This window comes from Elephantulus edwardii, unplaced genomic scaffold (genome assembly GCF_000299155.1).
Source record: "Elephantulus edwardii isolate Elephantulus edwardi_28Jun2011 unplaced genomic scaffold, EleEdw1.0 scaffold00046, whole genome shotgun sequence".
Taxonomy (NCBI): Eukaryota; Metazoa; Chordata; class Mammalia; order Macroscelidea; family Macroscelididae; genus Elephantulus; species Elephantulus edwardii.
In genome coordinates, this window is record NW_006399796.1 from 2096035 (window position 1) to 2109672 (window position 13638).

At 35.9% G+C, this 13638-nt stretch overlaps 1 pseudogene; it reads right to left on the reverse strand.

Moving 5' to 3' along the window:
• Positions 1–13092, reverse strand: part of LOC102864848 — a 19275-nt pseudogene extending 6183 nt beyond the window's left edge.
• Between the last annotated feature and the right edge of the window lie 546 nt (positions 13093–13638).

A 13638-nucleotide genomic window follows, 5' to 3' on the forward strand; every position in this document is an offset into this window, starting at 1 on the left:
TTCTCCCTTCCCACCCTTCCCCTCAGTCTGCTTCTTTTCTTTGAAAAGTAAAAGAAAAATTTCTTCATTGGTATACAATTCCCCCTCCTCCCTCCCCGAGTACACTCAACTAGGAGACTTTCATTCTGGACTCTTGTGATAACCACAATACCATATCATACAATGTCTTTAAAGAAAAATTCTGACAAATTTTCGTCATGTTACTTGGAAATACCTTGAACATACCTAAATTAAAGCCTTCTAAATTTTACTCTTTTGCCTAATCATTTCTTTTTTTTGCCTTAAATTATATTTTCTGATATTAACAAACCTCCATGGTGTTTCCCTTCATAAGCATTATGTATTATACATACTATGTATAGGAACTCTGATGGCCTAATGATAAGTAATTGTACTGTCAACCCATGGGCATGCTGTTTGAATCCACAACCTGCTCCATGGGAGAAAAGTAGTCAGTCTTCTTCTTTGTGAGGTACAGCTATGAGCTGGTGCCAACTCAATGATACATAATAATAAAAGTACATTATCTTTCATTAGTTGTTATTCTTAGGTGCCATTAAGTTATTACCCTATGAATAACATTGAAACTTTCCCCTAACCTGAACCATCACAACAATCTCTATCAGGTTCAGGTCCATTGTTGCTGTCACTGAATCAAGTTCTCTCACTGATGGTCTTTCTCTCTTATGCTAATCTTATACTTTCCCACACATGATGTCTTTTTCTATGGACTGAAAAGATCTCCTCAGAACATGCCCATGTTTTTGGAACTGACTTTCACCATCCTTACCTCCAAGAAGCACCCTGATCCCACTTTCTCCAGGATAGATGTGTTTGGTCTTTTGGTATTCCATGAGATTTTCAATATTATTCACCAATACCACAATTAAAAGCACCAATTGTTTGCCCTAAAAAGCATTTTCTCCATTTTCATTTACCATAATCCATTTTATTTTACATTTATTTTTATCATCCAGTCTTATACTTTTTATTTAACCTACTTTTTCTCTCTCCTATGATGCTCTATTTTTAATTTTTATTTCTGTTTATTTTTGAATGTCTATTAGTGTTAAAACTGTATACACCTCATAGTGAAACTTAACCTAACCACAAACATACATTCTTAGTATTTTAGAATCTTACTATTAGAAATTACTTTCAGTAGGAGAATCAGTTATGGTACCTATTTTTCATTTCTCTCTGGAAAGGAAGTACTTTTCAGTCATTTTATCCCGGGGAAAATTATGTTGTTGCTGTTGTGTGATATCAAATCAGACCTGACCTACAGCTGACCCACCAGTGGGTTTCCAGAGACAGTTAATCACACAGGAAAACTGCCCATCCTTCTCCTGCAGAGCAGCTACTGGATTAAAACTGCATTCCTTTGATTTGCATACAGTACAGCTTCCTGCTACTAAGCCATCAGTGATTGTTACTCTTTGAATACTTAATTGTAAACTCCAGTTCCTGCTAGGTATTTGGGGGGCAGGAGAGAAACAATGATTCAAATAATAAAAATGAAAAAGAATATATGATTTAAATGAGACACAATATCAAAGTTTATTGTTAGTAAAATATAATAATTCTCTTATCCCTAAGGCTAACAATCATTAACTTATTTGTTGCTTTTGAAATATTATAACATATAAGAAATTGCAAATGTGTAAAAATAAAAATAATATCCACCATGAAAGGCTTATTTACTCTCTTTGAGAAATACTACAGAGAGCATCTTAAGGGCAGATATGGTGTGTTTCATGGCAGTAATAAATGTTGTTGAAGAAAGGTTTCTTATACTCTTTCATATAGCTCTTGGACTGATTAATATTGTGCTTTATGTTTTAATGTTATCACGTTTCTACTTCGCATACTCGCAACCCTTCTTTATTTGTGACACATGGTGCTCACAGACACATGGAAATCTATGTTTTAAAATGAGGTTAGTGGTCTACTTACCCAAATGGAACAAAAGTTGACAGTTTCATTATAAAATACTGCAACATAAAATGTACCATGACTGAACTATTCAACATTCTGTTTTGCTAATAAACAAAGTGTGTTTATATGTGAAAGGGGAACCAAGTATAAGAGATCATAAAGCATTTGACAATTAATTTCTTTGCTTAGCATAAGTGCTTGCAGCGTGAAAAAAAATCTAATATCTACTATAGAGGTAACTAGTTTCAAATGCAACTGGAAACTCGTATATTTATTAATTGTGTAATTTATTTACAATACCCTAAAGTAAGCTTAAATCAGGTAGTTCATTAATGTACCTATGATTTATTAAGGAACTATTAGAGGTGCAGAGGTTAAAGTGGTAACTACTAGCCCAAAGGCTGTCACCAGCTACTCTATGGAGAAAGGTATGGAAATATCTACTTCTGTAAAGATCATAGTTTGTTCATCCTATGAGACAGTTCTTCTCTGCCCTACAGTGTTACTGTGAGTCTGAAGAGACACTATGGAAACTGAGTTATTTTTAAGAGGCAAGACAGAGCTTTGTAAGAGACACATGAATGAAAAGACATGCTTTTTATCCTTATGGAGCAAAGCAAAAATGTGCATTTTATGTTCATGACTTTCTAAACACGAGAAAGGCAAATAACCGTTTTCAGGAGTTTGAATTATGCTGTTGGTAAAGAATACTGAATATACAACGGACTTCCAGAAGAATGAGCAAATCTGCCTTGAAAGAAACACAGCCAGAATGTTACCAAGAGTGAGTGTAATAAAACTATCTCAGTTACTTGGGAAAGGCCATCAAGAGGGACCTACCTGAAGAAGACCATTATACTTAGTAAAGTAGAAGATCATCATAAAAGGATAAGCCTTTCAAGGAGATGGATTGACAAGTGTTGTTGTTTGTTGTCATCGAGTAGGGTACAACTCATAATGACCCTGTGAACAAAAGATCTGAAACCAGCCCTGTCCTGCTCCATCCTCACACTTCCTGACACACAAGAGCTCATTGCAGCAGTCACCTTGTCAGTCCGACTCGTTGAGGGTCTTCTTCTCCTTTGCTGAACCTCCCAGCATCATGTCCCTCTCCAAAAAATAGCACCTCCTAGCAATATGCCCAAAATATGTTAAGCGAAGGCTCATCATTCTTGCCTCCAAAAAGCACTTTGGCTGCATTCTCTCCAAGACATATCTATTTGTTATCTTGTCTGTCAGTACTTTTCTCCAACACCAGAGCTCAAAGGCTCAATTCTTTTTTCTGTCATCCTCACTGTCCAGCTCTTGGATGCATAGCTAATAACTGGAAAGACAATGGCCTGAATCAGACCCACCTTAGTCCTCAAACTGACATCACTACTCCTAAAAAATTTGGAAAGTTCCCTAACTGAAGATTTTTCCCATTGCAATGTATCTCCTTATTTCCTGACTGTTCGTACCAAGGGTGTTAATTTTGGAACCAAGTAAGATGAAGCTGTTGACAGTTTCAATCTCCTCTCCATCCATCATGATATGGCCTATTGGCATAGAAGTTGGAACTATATCATCGAATATATTTATTGTGAAGATTATACAAGACTGAAAATTATTTAATAATACTTTCTTTGAGGTTGCTATGACTTGGAACTGACTCCCTACAAACTAGATGACAGAAGACTCAATCTACTTGAATTGCAGTGGTTGAGAAGAATATTGAATCTTCCAAAAGAACAGACAGGTCTTGGAGAAGGAGCAGAAAGAATGCTCCTTAGAGGCAAAGATTGTGAAGCTTCACCTCATACACTGGACATGTTTCTAGGAGAGGAGAATATCATGCTTGGAAATGGCGTAGGGTCAGGGAAGGAGAAGGATGAGATGGATTGACACGGTGACTGAAACAAAATGCTTAAATGTGTTGGAGATGATGAGGATTATGCAGGATAGCATCAAGGTCCAGTTCTGTTGTTTATATGTTCGCTATATGACAATGACTAGAGAGGATAGAAGGAGAATTGATGCCTTTGAGCTGCAGTGCTGGAGAAGAGTATTGAATGTACCATGGACTGCCAAGAAAACAAACAGATTCATCCTAGAGAGGGTTAAACTAGGCTACTCCTTGGAGGCAAGGATTCTGGGGCTTTGTCTGACATACTTTGGACATGTTATAAGGAGAGACAGGTCTTTAGAAAGGGACATCATGCTGGGTAGAGTAGAGGGACAGCACAGGAGGGGAAGACCCTCTATGAGATGGATTGATTCAGTGACTGAGGTAATCAGGATGGGTGTGTCAGAGGCAATAATATTGGCACAGGATAGAACAGGGTTTAGGGCTGTTGTACATAGGGTCGCTATGAGTCGCAAACGACTCGACGGCACATAACAACAACAACAACAACAATATGCTCCTCTGTAACATATAACAAAAACTAATCTTCTAATGTATTAATATTATATGTGAAATTATCCCTTGATTTTCTTCTCTCTTATACCTTAGCCACCAGATGCCTTCATGCCCCAAAGACACAGAAAATTTAGTACTGGTTTACAAAATATCCTCACTGGAAATCTTAAAATTATAGTTATTGAAAACCCTATGGAACATCGTTCTACTGAGACACAAAGGAAGTTGCCAGGACAACAAGTTTGATTTTGGTCACCATTGTCTCTCTCTCACTTGCCATCAAGTCAATACCTACTTATAGCTGACTCTCCAACAGGTTTTCAGAAACTATAAATTACACAAGAGATTTCCCATCTTTTTCCTTGAAAGCAGGTGGATTTGAACCACCTGGCTTTGAGCTGCTATTACAGTTCATAAACATTAAGTCACAAGAGTTCCGTTGGTCTCCACATCTCCTTAGTTATATATTTTTGGTTTGTTTTTCTTTATATTCAGTGTTATTCCTTAATTTTTAGTAGCTTTTTATAATTTTAAAGGTAAAACTTATTCCTTGCCTTTGGTATTTTATTGTTTTTGTATGCCGTCAAGTCAGAACCAGCCCATAGCTGACCTTCTGGCAGGTTTTCAGAGACAATCACAAAGAAGGAGATTGCCGATCCTCCTACGGAGTAGCTGGTGGATTTATCCATGTGCCTTTGGGATTGTGGCACAGCTTCATACCAGTAGGCCACCAGGATTCATTATTGCCAAGAAATGTGATCTCACAAAAGGTAGAAATTATCAAACGATATCATTAATATAAGTGGATTCAAGTAATTTGCCTTTGGATTGGCACTGCAACTCCTCATCCACTAGGCAACCAGAGCCAGTCATGGACAAATCAGAATTATCTTGTGGGTTGTGTATGTTGTTTACCATCAAGTTGGAAATGACCCATTGCTGATCCTCCAGTGAGTTTGCAGAGCAGTTGATCCTGTGGGAGGAGATTGCCCATCCTTCTTCAGGTGAGCATCTGGTGGATTCAAACCACTTGCCTTCAGGATTACAGTGCAGCTTCTTACCACGACCATTAATATACTTGTTTAGTAAAATGATTAAAGAAATTCTTCACTGAAATTTCAGAAATAATTATAATACACATGTCAATAAGCACTGTCCTTTTATTCATTAATTGATGTCTAAGAGATAGACAAGAGAATTTCTCAGAAAAAAAAGCCACTTGAGGTAGTATGAATGAAATTTGGAGATAATAAGCTAACACCTTTTGCTTTTCTAACTTATTAATGCTTAGTTAAAATTTTATTTTTGTTGTTTTCAAAGAGATTGAGAATCAATGTTTACACAATAATATTATAAGAACAACAAAGAGAATAGAGGATTGATTACAGATGATATAAATACACTTTAAGTATTTTTAGAGATTTAAAGCACCATTAAAATATACAGAATTCTCAGATAATTTTGTATAGTTAACACATTTCAAAATTTCTAAAGTTCTTTCTTTAAAATCTTGTACTTAAACCTTATATAAATTGTCATTTCTGTCAAATTAGTAGTATCTAAAACTCCCTGCTTCTATTCTTAAAATAGAATTTAAAATTAAAAAGTACTTCATATTTTCATATTCAAATCCCCTTAATATTTGTCAGGTTTAGCAAATATTTTATAAACATTTTGCTTTTGCTTTAAGCAATTTGTCACTGCAAAAGCTCTTTTTCTCTGATTATTGAAAAGTATTTTCTATTAGTGTATGATTAAGCTTGAAAGAATACTCCTTGGGGAGAGAAAAAAATTACATGTTTTTGATAATAGACCAATTTTTCAAAATGCCAAAGGAAGTTGTATTATCTGATGAACATTTTATTAGGGAGTAGAATGGTAATGCAAATGAGCCTTTCTCTCCATCTGGATTCTGTTCTTCTTAATGGGTCCACTTAAAATACCAAAGAAAATATTTTCCCTGTAATATCCTTGTGTTCCTGTGTGCTTTATATGGTCTTAACTTTTCATGGTGAGACATATATTTTAGCCATAGTGGGCAAAGAGTGCTCCAAATTTTGCCTAACATAACTTTGTACTAGATTTAGGGGCTTTGGATATGTTAAATATTCTGTGATATATATATCACACATGGTGTTAGTGAATGAGTCAATGGCTAACATGTTGACTAAAATATGAACCAATGACCAAGTCTTTGAAGATGTAATTATTGTTAGGAATATATCTTGGTGTCAGAACTCTACTAAATTTTATTTCTAGATTTCTCTTTCAGCATAAATAGTAAGTACATATATAAATGTGAGGGGAGATTGATTTGAGATAAGACTAAACTATGTAAAAACTATTGGAATCTATGGTATTTCTCTCTCTTGTTGAAGATTATTTTTAAAATATTGTGGTGCAGTACATTGATAGAAAATTTCCAGATAGTCAAGCTGGATTCAAAAGAGTCATGGAATGAGGGGGTCATTGCTGACATGATTTGTATCTTGGCGGAAAGTAGAGAGTACCAGAAGTATGTTTACTTGTGTTTTATTGACTCTGCAAATGTATTCAACTAGGTGAATAATAATAAATTATGGATAACATTGAAAAGAATTAAAATTCCAGAACACTTAATTTTTTTTTATGTAGAACTTACACAAAGACTAAGAAGCATTAGTGTGAACAGAGTAATAAGATACTCCCCTGTTAAAAATTAAGAATGTGTAAATAACCATTGTATCTTTTCACAATACCTGTTCAATCTATGTACTGGACAAGTAATTCAAGAAACTGGATTTTATGAAGACTGTGACATCAGGATTGGATGAAAGTTCACAACATACCTTATTCAGCCAACAAAGTCTTGATTGTAGGAGGTTGTTGAAGCACTTAATGAAGATCAAAGACTATTGCTATCAAAATGGACTACATATTACCATAATGAAAACAAAGTCTTCACATCTGAATGAACATCAGCATTAAGATAGCTGGAGAAAAGTTTGAAGCTGCCAATGATTATATTTTGCTTAGATCCACAATCAACATAAGTGGTAATAACAGTCATAAGTCAAAAAAAGTATTTCATTGGGGAAATCTGCTGTCAATGGCTTCTTCAAAGTCCTAAGGTGCAAGGATGCCAATTTAATGACTAAGGTGCATCTGACTAAGCCATGTGGTATTTCCAGTTTCTTCTTATACATTTGAAAGTTGGACGGTGAATAAGGAAGACATAAGAAAAATCAATGACTCTCAATTGTTATGTTGGAGAAGAGCACAGAATATACTATCAAAAGGACTGCCAAAAGAATTAACAAATCTGTCTTTGAGACAATGTAACCAGGTTACTCCTTAGAGGAAAAAAGATGAAGCTTTATCTCACATACTCTGGGCCAGTTTTCAAGAAGTTCGAGTCTCTTTAAGAAAGACATCTCCTTGTCAAAAGTCAGTTAACCATAAATAGATGGGCTGATTTCCGGGTTCTCAGTTCTATTCCACTGATCTCTGTGTCTGTCATTGTACCAGTACCATGCTGTCTTGACTACCACGGCAGTGTAGTAGGATTTTAAATCAGGGAGTGAGATGCCTCCTACCTTTTTTCTATTTTTAAGGAGTGCTTTGCTTATTCGTGTCTTCTTTCCATTCCAAATGAAGCTGGAGATTGCCTTTTCCATCTTGTTGAAGAATGGAATTGGTATTTGTATTGGGATTGCATTGAACATGTATATTGCCTTTGGTAGTACTGCCGTTTTCACAACATTGAGCCTTCCTATCCATGAGCAAGGGATATTCTTCCACTTCTCCAGGTCTCTTTTTGTTTCTTGTAATAATGTTTTGTACTTTTCTTTGAATAGATCTTTTGTGCTTCTAGTTATATTTACTCCAAAATATTTAATCTTGTGATTAGCTATTGTGAAGGGTATTGCTTTTCTTAGCCCCAGTTCTGTATTCTCTTTGTCACTGTAGAGAAATCCAACTGATTTTTGTATGTTGATCTTGTATCCTGCTACTATGCTGAATTGGTCAACTATGTCCAATAGTTTTCTTGCTGAGTCTTTAGGGTTTTCTAAGTATACTATCATGTCATCTGCATAGAGGGATAATTTTACTTCCTCTTTGCCAATTTGTATACCTCTAATGTCTTTCTCTTGTCTTATTGCTATCGCTAAGACTTCCAATACAATTTTGAATAAGAGAGAAGATAATGGGCATCCTTGCCTAGTTCCTGTTCTTAAAGGGAATGCCTTTAACATTTCTCCATTGAATAATGTTAGCTCTCGGGTTTTCATAAATACTTTTTACTATATTGAAGAAATTCCCCTCTAGTCCTATTTTATTGAGTGTTTTCATCAGGTAGGGTGTTGGATTTTGTCAAAGGCCTTTTCTGCATCAATTGATAGGATCATGTGGTTCCTGTTCTTTGCTTTGTTAATATGATGAATTACATTAATTGTTTTTCTTATATTGAACCATCCTTGCATGCCTGTTATGAATCCCACTCGGTAATGATGGATTATTTCTTTGATGTATCATTGTATTCTATTGGCCAATATTTTATTCAAGATTTTTGCATCTATGTTCATAATAGATATTGGCCTATAGTTTTCTATTTTGGTGGTGTCCTTTCCTGGCTTTGGAGGACATTATGCTGAGTGAGGTATCTCAGTCACAAAGGGACAAATGCTATATGGTGCCACTGTTGTAGAATAAGGCTGGCATTGGGGTGGGGGTAAGACTGAGAAAAACTAGATGAAATATGTTCATGGCATTGAAGTCTATCGGAGAGAAAATAGATTAAAAGTATATTTTGGGGCATTATTTTTATCGTAGGAGTAGGCAATGAGGGTTGCAGAGTGGATTATATTTGGGGTTGGGGGTGGGATTGGAGGAGGTGCAGGGGGGATTGTGTACCAATGAGGGAGTTTTTCTTTTGCTTTTCAAGGAGAGGAGCAAACGAGGGGTGGGGGAGGAGTGAGATGCGGTGGGCGGGGAGAAGGATGCAACAATGAATGAATGGAATTCCAAAATCTCTGTAGATGTTCATGGAAATGGAAAATAAATATATTAAAATATTTAAAAAAAAGAAAGACTTCATACTTGAAAAAAGGTAAAGTCAGTGAAAGAAAGAAATCTTGATGAGATAAATCGACAAAGTGACTCTAATAATGAACATTTGTGTTGTGGAGGTTGTGAGGATGACACAGGCTATAGTAAGGTTTCAATCTATTGTTCAAAGGCTTGCTGAGTTAAAGTTTGTGGTTCCTAATAACATCAATGACTCTCTAAATTTGTGTGTGTGTAAATTTACACATATGTCCACAAACACACACAATATGAAAGAAAATTTAAGAATTATATAATATTCCATATGATATATTAATTGTTGTCAAATTAGGTCTGACTTACAGTGGATTTTTTTGTATAACAGAACAAAATACCGAATGACCTTGTATCATTTTCATGATGTGAATCTATTCTTGCTCTTTGTCCTATTCCGTTGCATTTAGGATTTCTTCCATTTTCACACTCTATCAATGATCATTTCCTTTCCCATTGATTTTTCTTTCCTGATGCTCTGCCCAAATTATACAGTTTAATCTCTCATTATCCTTACTTCTAAGGAATTTTCTGGTTAGAAGTCTCCCTGAATTGATATTTTTTGTTCTTTTGGTAATCTAGGGGACTTCTGGCGGTATCGGTCTTGTCTCATAAACTTTGGACATGTTGGCACTAGGTGATAGCCATAGAAAAAGGTGGCCTAATGGTAAGGAATTGTGCTGTCAACCCAAAGGCTCACGGTTTGAATCTTTCAGCTCTCAGTAAGAGAATGATGGACAATTGACACCCCTGTAATTTATGGTCTCCTAAAACCCATTAGATGGTTAGCAATATTTAGTCTTTTCTGACATCCATTTTGGTCTTTTATTTCTCCTTTCTCTTTGTAATGACCTTTTGCATTCTTCAAGGATGATGTTCTTGATATCCTCCAACAGCTCATCTGGTCTTTGTTCATTAGTGTTGAAGGTCTCAAACTTGTTTCAGAGATGGTTTTTAAATACAAGTGGGACAAACTCAAGGTCAAATTTTAGTTCTTGTGTATTTGTTTTCATTTTCTTTAGCTTCAGCTTAAACTAGTACATGAGTACTTGATGGTCTGTTCCACAATCAGCACCTGGCCTAAATTTCACAGCTGATATTGAGCTTCTTCAACAATTCTTTCTGCTGACGTAATCAATCTGATTTCTGTGTAGTTCATGTGCATAGCTGCCACTTGTGTTTTTTTAGAAAAGATATTTACAAAGAATTCTTTGCAATAAATATATGAGCCATTTATCATACCCATGTCCTTTGCTAGGACCAGGAAGCAGTCCTTAGAACACAGCAAAGTAACACAGCAAGGTTCAAAATCAGGAAAGGAAGTGCATCAAGGATGTGTCCTGAATCCATACCTTTTCATTCTGTATGCAGAAAAGATCATTTGAAAAGCTTGGATTTATAAAGAAACAAATATCATCAGGATTGGAGAAAGACACATTAAAAACTTACAATATGCCATTAACACAACCTTGCTTGCTGAAACTGAGGAGGACCTGAAGTGTTTGCTGCAGAAAGTCAAGGACTATAGTCTTCAGTATAGAATGAAGCTCAACATCAAGGAAACAATGATTCTCACCACTGGGGCATTGGTAGTGCCATGATAGATGGAGAAGTGATGACAACACCATAGTAGATGGAGGAGAGATTGAGATTGTTAACAGTTTTAGTTGCTTGAATCCACAATGGAAATTCTTGCCACCAGAAGTCTGGAAATCAAAACATAAATTGCATAGGGAAAGTCTCCTGTCGAGGAACTCTCCAAAGAAAATTAGGAGGACCCTCAATGAGATATAGTGTAATCTATGGGCTCAATTATAACAATTACTATGGAGATGATGCAGCATTAGGCAAGACATTTGTTTGCTTCACCTATGGTCACTTTGAGTTACAATGGACTATTTTTAGGTACCTCCCTAAAAATAACAACAATATACCCAACAACATCTTAATGTAGTTTTTTGGGGGGAGTGTAACAGCACTGAAATTCATATGCTTTCATGAATTTTTTAATATGATTTTATTAATTTAAATGGACATTTACAGATATTTTAGATTTCCATTAATTCACTGTTGCACTTTTCTCCCTGCCCAGCCTTCCTGCCCCCACCCATTTGCTCCTCTCTTTGAAAAGTAAAAGAAAAATACTGTCATTGGTATATAATCCCCCCAGTGCCCCAAGTATACTCCACTATGCAACCTTAAATCTGGATTCTGGTGATAACTTTAATACCCTACCATAAATCACTTTTAAATTGTTCTCTCCCTCATCTGTTTCAATGCAGTATACATAATTTCTTCAGTTTTTCTCGGTCTTACCCCAACCCTGATGTCAGTGCCATTCTTCAACAGTGGCACCATGCAGTATTTGTCCTTTTGTGACTGAGATATTTCACTCACCATAATGTCCTCCAGGGTTACCCATTTTGAATAATATTGCATGAGTTCCTTGTTTTCATCGTGTGAATATACCACAGCTTCTCTATCCATTCATTTGTTGATGGGCACTTGGATTGTTTCTAACTGCTTACTATTGTGAACAAAGCCATGATAAATATGGGTGTGCATAGGGTATGTTCCTAGTATTGGAATTGCTGGGTCAAATGGTATATCTATTTGCAACTTTTTGAGAAAGTGCCCCATCATTTTCCACAGTGGTTACACCATTTTACATTTCTACCAACAGTGAATAAGGGTTCCAGTTTCTTCACAACCTCACCAGGATTTGTTGCTTGCTGTTCTGCTAAATTTTGCTATTCTGACTAGGGTGATGTGATATCTTATAGCTATTTTGATTTGCATCTCTCTTAAGAGAGCTAGGGATTTTGATCATTTCTTCATGGGCTTGTTGGCCATCTGAATGTCTTCTTTGGTGAAGTGTCTGTTCATATCCTGTGCCCATTTTTAAATTGGATTATTTACCTTTATCTTGTTGTGGTGCTCAAATATTTTATAAATTCTGGATATAAGTCCCTTATCTGATATATCATTACCAAATACTTTTTCCCAGTCTGTGGCTTCCCTTTTTACCTTGTTGGAGAAGGTTTTGGATGTGCATAGGGATTTGATTCTTATAAGGTACCATTCATCTGTTTTATCTTCTCCTGGTTGTAGATTTTTCAGGATACTTGAAAGACTGTTTATGCTGTGGATTAGAACTACTAGAGTTCTTCCAAGCTTTTCTTTAATGAAGTTTATAGTCCTTGGTTTTAGTCCTAGGTCCTTGATCCACCTTGAGTTGGTTTTTGTATATGGAGTGAAGTGTGGATCTTCCTTGAGTCTTCTGCAGTTATTTTTTTCCAATTTTGCCAACACCATTTGATAAAAAGGCTGTCGTTTCCCCATTTAACTGATTTCATCTCCTTGTCAAAAATCAGTTGACCATAGGTAGATAGGCTGGTTTCCAGGTTCTCAATTCTATTCCATTGATCTATGTGTCTATCATTGTACCAGTGTCATGCTGTCTTAACCACCACCGCGATGTAGCAGGATTTGAAATCAGGGAAGGAGATACCCCCTACCTTTTTTCTCTTTTTAAGGAGTGCTTTGTTTATTCCAGGCTTCTTTCCATTCCAAATGAAACTGGAGGTTACCTTTTCCATCTCATTGAAGAATAGGAGTGATATTGGTATTGGGATTGCGTAGAATGTGTAAATTACCTTTAGTAGTATTGCCATTTTCGCAATACTGGATCTTCTTATCCATGAACAAGGTATGTTCTTCCACTTCTACAAGTCTCTTTTTGTTTCTTGTAGTAATGTTTCATAATTTTCTTTAAATAGATCCTTTGTGCTTCTGGTTAGATTTACTCCCAAGTATTTAATCTTGTGATTAGCTATTGTGAAGGATATTGTTTTTCTTAGCTCATGCTCTGCATTCTCTTTGTCACCGTAGAGAAATCCAACTGATTTTTGATGTTGGTCTTGTATTCTACTATATTGCTGAATTGGTCCACTGTGTCCAATAGTTTTCTTGCTGAGTCTTGAGGGTTTTCTAGGTATATTATCATATCATCTGCATAGAGAGATAATTTTACCTTCTTTTTGCCAATTTGGATAGCTCCTATTTCCTTCTCTTGTCTTATTGCTATTGCTAAGACTTCCAATAAAATATTGAATAAGAAAAGTGAGAGTGGGCATCCTTACCTAGTTCCTGTACTTATAGGGAATACCTTTAACCTCTCTCCATTGAGAATAATGTTGCCTCTTGGGTTTGCATAAATA